Source organism: Phocoena sinus, chromosome 6, assembly GCF_008692025.1.
Source record: "Phocoena sinus isolate mPhoSin1 chromosome 6, mPhoSin1.pri, whole genome shotgun sequence".
Taxonomy (NCBI): Eukaryota; Metazoa; Chordata; class Mammalia; order Artiodactyla; family Phocoenidae; genus Phocoena; species Phocoena sinus.
The window spans coordinates 100,755,153-100,762,698 of record NC_045768.1 but is presented as its reverse complement, the minus strand read 5'-3'; the positions used below and the strand labels follow the sequence as shown (position 1 = coordinate 100,762,698).

At 43.8% G+C, this 7,546-nt stretch overlaps 1 protein-coding gene across 3 annotated transcripts in view; it reads left to right on the top strand.

Annotated features, from left to right (window-relative positions):
- The window catches only part of PEBP4 (phosphatidylethanolamine binding protein 4), a 257,885-nt gene that overhangs the window by 624 nt on the left and 249,715 nt on the right, over positions 1–7,546 (top strand). The window lies entirely within an intron of this gene.

Below are 7,546 nucleotides of genomic sequence, written 5' to 3'. Positions count from 1 at the left end.
ACCCCCAGGGCCCTGCTTTGCTCTGCCCTCAGGCTCTCATTGTGACTTCTGTCCTGGTCTCGCTTCCTCCCCAGTGACTCAAATTGCTTTGGAATTTCACCCACCAGCTTTTTTCTGACGCACATCCTGGGAGCCTGGCTTGGAGCCAAGGAACAACGCTGTTGCTCCAACCCCACCAGTGATTAATTTTGGCTCCCTGAGCTAAAGGCTATATAGAGTTGTGGTAAAGGAAGCCAGGCTGGAGAAGCAAGGGCGGGGACGCAGGGGGGGACCCGGGGTTTGGGGTGGGGCTGGACAGGAAGGCTTTCTTCCTGCTTCTGCTCACCTGCACGCAGGTGGAAAACAAACAGCAGAAAAGCTATTGGCTTGTCGTGATTAGACATACCTGGCTGACCAGCCAGGGAACTCAAGAAGATGCAGCAAGGAAGTTCAAAAACCTAGGCCGGCCTCTGTGCTTCTTGGATTTCTGGGTCTCGGTTTACCCTGTTGTGAGTCTTAAAGATTTGACAGCCCCTAATTTTAAATGCTAAGAACAACAGCTTGGTTACTTCTTTGATGAACCATCCATATCACTCCCAAAGGCTTGAACTCCGTTACCTCCCCATTTTGAATATTATGTAAGGGACTGCCCGTGGGTGGGATTGTGGAGAAGAAAAGGGAGTGTTGTCATGACAGTGCCCTGGGCTGGGAATTGAAGAGCTGGATTCATTTCCAGGTCAGCCATCACCCCGTTAAGTATCTCATCGGGGGAAAAGGGAGAGGATGCCCACGGTCCTGACAGTACTCACCTCCTGGGGTCTCTGATGTATGCCGCAGTGGCTGCTTGGCTTAGTGTGTCTCCCTCACCTCCCCCTCCTCCAGAAGGCAATTGCTTTTCCCATCCCCTCACCAGACTGCCCCTGACCTCTGATCTCCCCCAGCTTCCCAGGACTCACAGTCCCACCCTGTCCCTACCAGCAGCTCTGTTGAGAAAGAAAGGATTCTGTGGTCTGGCCCCCAAAATGAATTCAGGTCAAGAGGGTTGGCCTGTCCAGTGAAGGTGATGCCCAGAGGTCTGGCCAGTACGCTGTTCTCTGGTAGGGTAGGTCTCATGTGCAGGGGGCCCTAGGGAAGCGTGCTGTCAGCCTTCATCCCACCTCCTCCCTCTTAGCTACCCTCGAGGGGCCATGATCATTTGGGAAGATGCTGAGAAGTAAAGAGTGGGGATAAGGGAATGGGTCTGTGCCTCCATACCCATACCAATGATTATAATCAGGAAATATTTTCAAGTTAAATCACCTTTCATAAGGCAACAATATATCGTGACCAGATAGGTTTAAGAGTTTGGAATCCCGAGTCAAGACTGAGTTCATATCAAAGGAGTTCCACTTACAGGCTTTGGACATGCTGCATGTTTCCTTCTGTAGTTGTTACCTTTCTAAGTGATATGATATATGATATATTAAAGTGTTACACATATCCAAGCTATACAACACAAGGACCCAAACAACTGTGAACCCCTTACTCAATTTAAAAAGTATAACACAACCAATACACGGCATGGTTGAAGCTGCAAATGTGTAATTCCCCTTTACCACTGCCCGCCTCTCCAACAGAGGGACCCCTGATCTCCATTTCGTCTTTGTCATTTCCTTGATGACTTAAAAGTGTTTATGTCATATTGTGTGGGCATCCCTAAATAATATACTGTTTAGGTTTGCTTGTTTCAAAGTTTTGAGAAGTGTTGTTGTACTGTATGTACACCATCTTGTTGGACTTGTGTTTTTCTCAGCCTTATGTTACTAAGATACAGCCACACTGATGTGTGCAGCTGGGTTCCATCATTTTCACTGCAGTGTCATTTCCAGGGCTATAGCGTATTATTCTGCTGTCCAGTTTTTTGCTATTATGAAAACCGCTTCTTTGAATCTTCTTGAACTTGTTTTCAGGTGCACACATTCAAGCATTTCTCACCGGTAGATATGTAGAACTGGGATTGCTGGGTTACAGTGTACGCGCACGCTGAACTTGACAAGATCACAGCAAAGTGTTTTCCTAAGTGGCTGTAACACCAGCAGTGTAGGAGAGGTCTAGTTGCTCACATTCTCATCACCACTTGCCTTTTCAGACCTCAGCTTTGCCTCTTCTCTGTTGGATGCATGATGGTATCTCTGTGTTTCTCTGATTACTTACAAGGCTGAGTGGTTAGCTTCATATGTTTTGGTACATTTGTGTTTCTTCTTCTATGAGGTGCCCATTCATGTCCTTTGCCCATTCTTTGGACACCATCACGTTGTTATCATGAGTGATTTGTATGAGTTATTTATATATTCTGGAACTAATATTTTTTAGTAATATAAACATTATATATCATAAAACATTATATATTTTAATATAGAAAAAATATTTCTAACTTTTTCAGCTGTGTGTGTGACAAATGTTTTCTCCAGGGATATGTCTTGTGCTATGACTCTCTCTCTTCTTTTAAAATTAATTAATTTATTTTTGGCTGCGCTGGGTCTTTGTTGCTGCGCGCGGGCTTTCTCTAGTTGCGGCGAGCGGGGTCTACTCTTCGTTGCGGTGCGTGGGCTTCTCATTGCAGTGGCTTCTCTCGTTGCAGAGCACAGGCTCTAGGCACGCGGGCTTCAGTAGTTCTGGCTCGCAGGCTCTAGAGCGCAGGCTCAGTAGTTGTGGTGCAATGGCTTAGCTGCTCCGCGGCATGTGGCATCTTCCCGGACCAGGGCTCGAACCCGTTTCCCCTGCATTGGCAGGCGGATTCTTAACCACTGCGCCACCAGGGAAACCCTATGTCTCCCTTTATGGTGGCTTTTGATAAACATGCATTCTTAATTACATTGCAGTTGAAATGATCAAGTTTTATTTCCTGGCTAGTGTATGTTATGTCTTGATTAAGAAACCCTTTTCCTATCCTAAGGTAATAAATATAGTTTTCTGTATTTTTTTCTCAAACACATTAAGCTTCCTTTCCTGTTAAGATCTCTATCTGAGTTCATTTTTATCAATTAGGTTTTCTGCTTGTTTTCATTAAGAAAAAAATGAGCGTTTTATTTCTAAAATATTTCTCTGGTTCTATAATTAACAAGTGCTCATTAATAAATATTAATAATTGCAGAAAATGTGGAAAATATGGAAAATTAAAAGCCACTAAAATTTTCACTACCAATAGATATAGCTGTAAAAAATACATAGTATAACTCCAGGTATATGACATTACATTCCTTTTTATATCTTATTTTTTCTGATTATACAGGCTCATTTAGAAAGTAGAGAATAAAGGAAAATAGTGTGTATTTATGCTACCTTGAAAGTATTCAATGTGCCTCTCAACATTCCAGCTGGTTATTCAGAAGCAGAGTTCTCCACTGCTGAGAAAATTCCAGATCATGGTCATTACCCCCACCAGTGCAAAGACTTTCTAGCCTTTCCTTGGTCAGCAAGAGACTCATGTGCACCCCATGGAATAAGCATATTGTGAGGGGGACCCTCAGCAACCCAACATAATTTGAAACGGACCCAAGCAAATCCCACAAAAACAAATTGGATTATTGACTACTCTATGGAACCATCCAAAGTACATGAAATCAGTTATTTATTTATTTACATACTTATTCATTTATTTTTTAAATGCGGTACGCGGGCCTCTCACTGTTGTGGCCTCTCCCGTTGCGGAGCACAGGCTCCGGACGCGCAGGCCCAGCGGCCATGGCTCACGGGCCCAGCCGCTCCGCGGCATGTGGGATCTTCCCGGACCGGGGCACGAACCCGCGTCCCCTGCATCGGCAGGCGGACTCCCAGCCACTGCGCCACCAGGGAAGCCCCTTACTTATTTTTAATCTGTAATTTTTTTAAACATCTTTATTGGAGTATAATTGCTTTACAATGTGGTGTTAGTTTCTGCTGTATAACAGAAATCAGTTATTTAAATGATAACTAAGTCCTACCTCTACCAAAAACATTTTTTTTCCCTTAAGGTAGAAAATAAAAATAAAGGTAGAAAATAAAAAAATAAGGTAGAAAATAAAAACCAAATACTTTCCCCCCACATTTTACTCACGCTTTGCTATGGCCAAACTGTGAACCTCAGACTTTCAGCCCTTTTTTGGCGAAACTCTTTGAGCTCTATTTCACTGGATTGATGTAAAAGTAGGGTCCATATCGGTGCAAACATGCTACATGTCACCTTTATTCCCACTTAGGCATGTGGCCGGCAGAGCTAATCAACCAGATACCCACTATGAGGCTGGAAGCTACCTCACAATCCCCAAGTAAGACTGTCTGTATCAATGAGCTGGACTTGGCCCAAAAATCTGAAGTCTGGTTTGCTAGGTAGTTCCACCTTGCTACACTAGAAAGGCTTGAGAATGAGAGAGCAGAAAGAGGAAGCAGCAGACAGCTGGGAGGACAGCCGAGCCCTCCCTGGCAGGTGGAAAGGCCAGGGCACTGGGGGAGGAGTTCCGAACAGACATTGCCATCTCGCCTAGACACTGTCCTGGGCCTGCGTGATGGAAACAGTGGTGATGGCCTCAGGCCAGTAGCCTCTGAGTTTTCCTGCACGTGGGCTGGGTGGAACGGTGAGAGGACAGAGCTGGGAGCAGTGCAAGGCTTCTCTCTTCTAGTTCTGCTGCAGAAATGCCTGGGCAGGTCTCGATGCTTTAGCCTCTCCAGTGACAGACATCACCGTTTATAGATTGGGGCCTTTGAGATCCCGGCGGGGAGGCCAGGGGTTGGGGGCGTGGGGGGCGGGGTGCCAGCTGCACTGGAGTGTGAAGTGGTCCGGCTAGTGGGCTGAGTGGTGCTGCGGCAGCTAGAGCTCAGCTGACTGGGCTTGGGGCCAAGCCTGGGCCCTACACTCCCCTGCAGAAGCCAGCACTGCGCCGTAAGAACAGTCCAGCTGGAGTGGGCCCACTGCTCATTCTGCACCCCCTGGAGAGCAGGTGGGGTTGCTCCAGGGGCAGGAAGGAGGAGGAAGGGGCTGCAGACGGTACAGATGGTACCTCACTTCTGTCCCCTTTCACCCTTGACATCCCCTCCACACACCCCCACCCCGCTCCCACCCCAACGCGGCAGGAAGAACCTGTACCAGCTGGAGCTGTGAATTCCTGGCAGGGATGTGGCGGCCTGTTCACGCGAATCTGGTTGGCAGAAGGCTCTGCTCTCGAAACCAGCCTACTTGGAACCATCTCGAGGGGGCTGCCCTAGTGAGGAGAGCACCTCACGGCTCCAATGAAGCAAAGAAGAGTGAGGCTGGGGGAAGGGTGGCCACCACAGCTCGGGAGGCTGCCACGGCTGGGAACGAGCTGGGGGCAACTCCACCAGACTTGCCCCAAGCTCCCTATCTTTCTGTCAGTGACATAATTCAGCATAGGTCTGAAAATCATTGTCACCGCAAGCAGAGTTACAGAGCCGTTTCACTTTTACCCGCGGTTGAATCAACTCCAGCCGACATAATCATTTATGGAACTGGTTACTTACGGCAGACACTTTGCCAAGCACTGACAACTTGCTTTTGTGATAGAAAATGAGACTGTAAGGAAAAAATATATTCTGACAAGCAGACCTTTTGTATATACTGCAGTAGAATTCTGGAAAATACATTTATAAATCTCAGAGGAAAATCAGTAGGTGGTTTAGAACTGGAAAAATTGTGACCAAATTCTTTTGCTTTCATCTCGACAAACATAATGGATCACACTTGAAAGGAGCAGCTTAGAGCGATGCAGTGTTTTCTTTTGATCGGCTACGACTAAAAAAGAAAGTTAAATATAGGAAATTTGAGCAAATTAAAAAACATTGTTTTGGGGTCAGAGCTATGGAGTGAACTGAACTTAATGCAATCAAGTTGAAACACAAATTTGTAATTTGGAATTGCTAAAGTATTTGGGACATCACACAAAGCTGTTAGAAAATTCGCTTCCGTGGAATTTGGAGCACTAATTTTAAATATCCACAGAGTTTGTTTTTTAAAAAAACTTGGTGTTGGATTTTAGTCCAGACTTTCACTTTGAAGATGGCTAGGATAACAATCAAAATTGTCCTGATTAAATGAACTGACCCTTCTGTTTTTCAAAATGATTAAGGAATTTGACGATTAAATGAATTCTTATTTCTCTTCACACTGGTAAGATAAATACACATTTTTCAGTCTGTCCTCATAAATATTCTAGTGTACCAATCTAAAGGATTTTAATTTATTAGTAAATTCTTTTAGCAAATAAAAATAGGTAAAGAGCATACAAATATAATTCATTTCAAAAGGAAATAAATATGGAAGCAAACCTTTTTTTCCAAGGCTTATCCTCAGTTAGTTTTAAAAATTGAAAATTAGATCAATTTTAATTTATCAAATCAGTAAGGATTTTTTTAAAATGATAATACTCAACTCCATTTGCTTGGTGAAAGCATAAATTAGTAAAACAGTCCTGGAAAATAATCAGATGATACGTGTGAGGACCCACTCAAAGTCCAGGAGTTGGTATAAAGATTATTTTAAGCTGAAGGACATTTAAGATGCAACAGATGCAGAAAGAAGCCTCTTAGAGCTTCCCTTATCTGACTAAAAGCAGAAATTTCTAGGAACTAAGTCTGCCATAAATTACTTCTTCAGGGTGGACCTATTCCTCAAATAGATCAAATAAAACTTACCCCACATCCCTTTTCTGGGGAATTTGTATGAACCTGAAGGAAACAGAAATACATCTAATGAAATAAAATCTAGACTTTAAGGCAGGACGAGAAAAATTAAACATAAAATTCTCTTTCTGCGTCTGTTTGGGCCTCCTCCTTCCTCGATACGCCCTGTGCATCTGCTTTACACGTTAACCAGAGCTCCTCAAAGATGGGAGTGCCTGCTCAACCCTAATGATCTTTTTTGTTTTCTTTCTTCTGATGCTATCAATGTAACTTCTTAAAATGTAACTTTCCCAGCCCCGAAGCGGGTCATGATGACTTGCTGCTCGCTCGCCTTGTGCTTTGTACATGTTTACCTGGACTATGTATCCTTGGCCGCCTTTATGTAAAATACCAGTATATCATTTTGATGTATGATCCTTTGTCTCAAAAATGTATACGACTGTACCTTCGACTTCCAACAGGCAGAACAGTTCTTAGAGCTTTCTGAGAATCTGCTTCCTGGGTTCTAATCCTCAGTTTGGCTCTAATAAAATTCCCTTTTTATTCTTCTTGATAGTTAATTGAATTTTCATTGACACGCCTCATACCTGTATAGACAATATCATCACAAACTTCATCTCTTGTTTGTTCTGAAAATCCATTTATCTTACCCAAAGAAACCTATTTATTCTTCCCACAGAAGCATTTTACTCCCCCCAACCCTTTCCCCTACTAAGTAAGGTACATAAGCCTTTAACTCTAACCATTTAATGAGCCAGCTACTTCATTTGTTGGCTGTCATGTGTACCCAAATAAACATTTTCCCCCGTTAATCTGTCTTGTTGATTTAATTCACAGGCCTCAGTTACTAAACTTAAGAAGGTAGAGGAAAAGCTATATTTTTCCTCTCCTACATATACACTAAGTGAAAAGAATT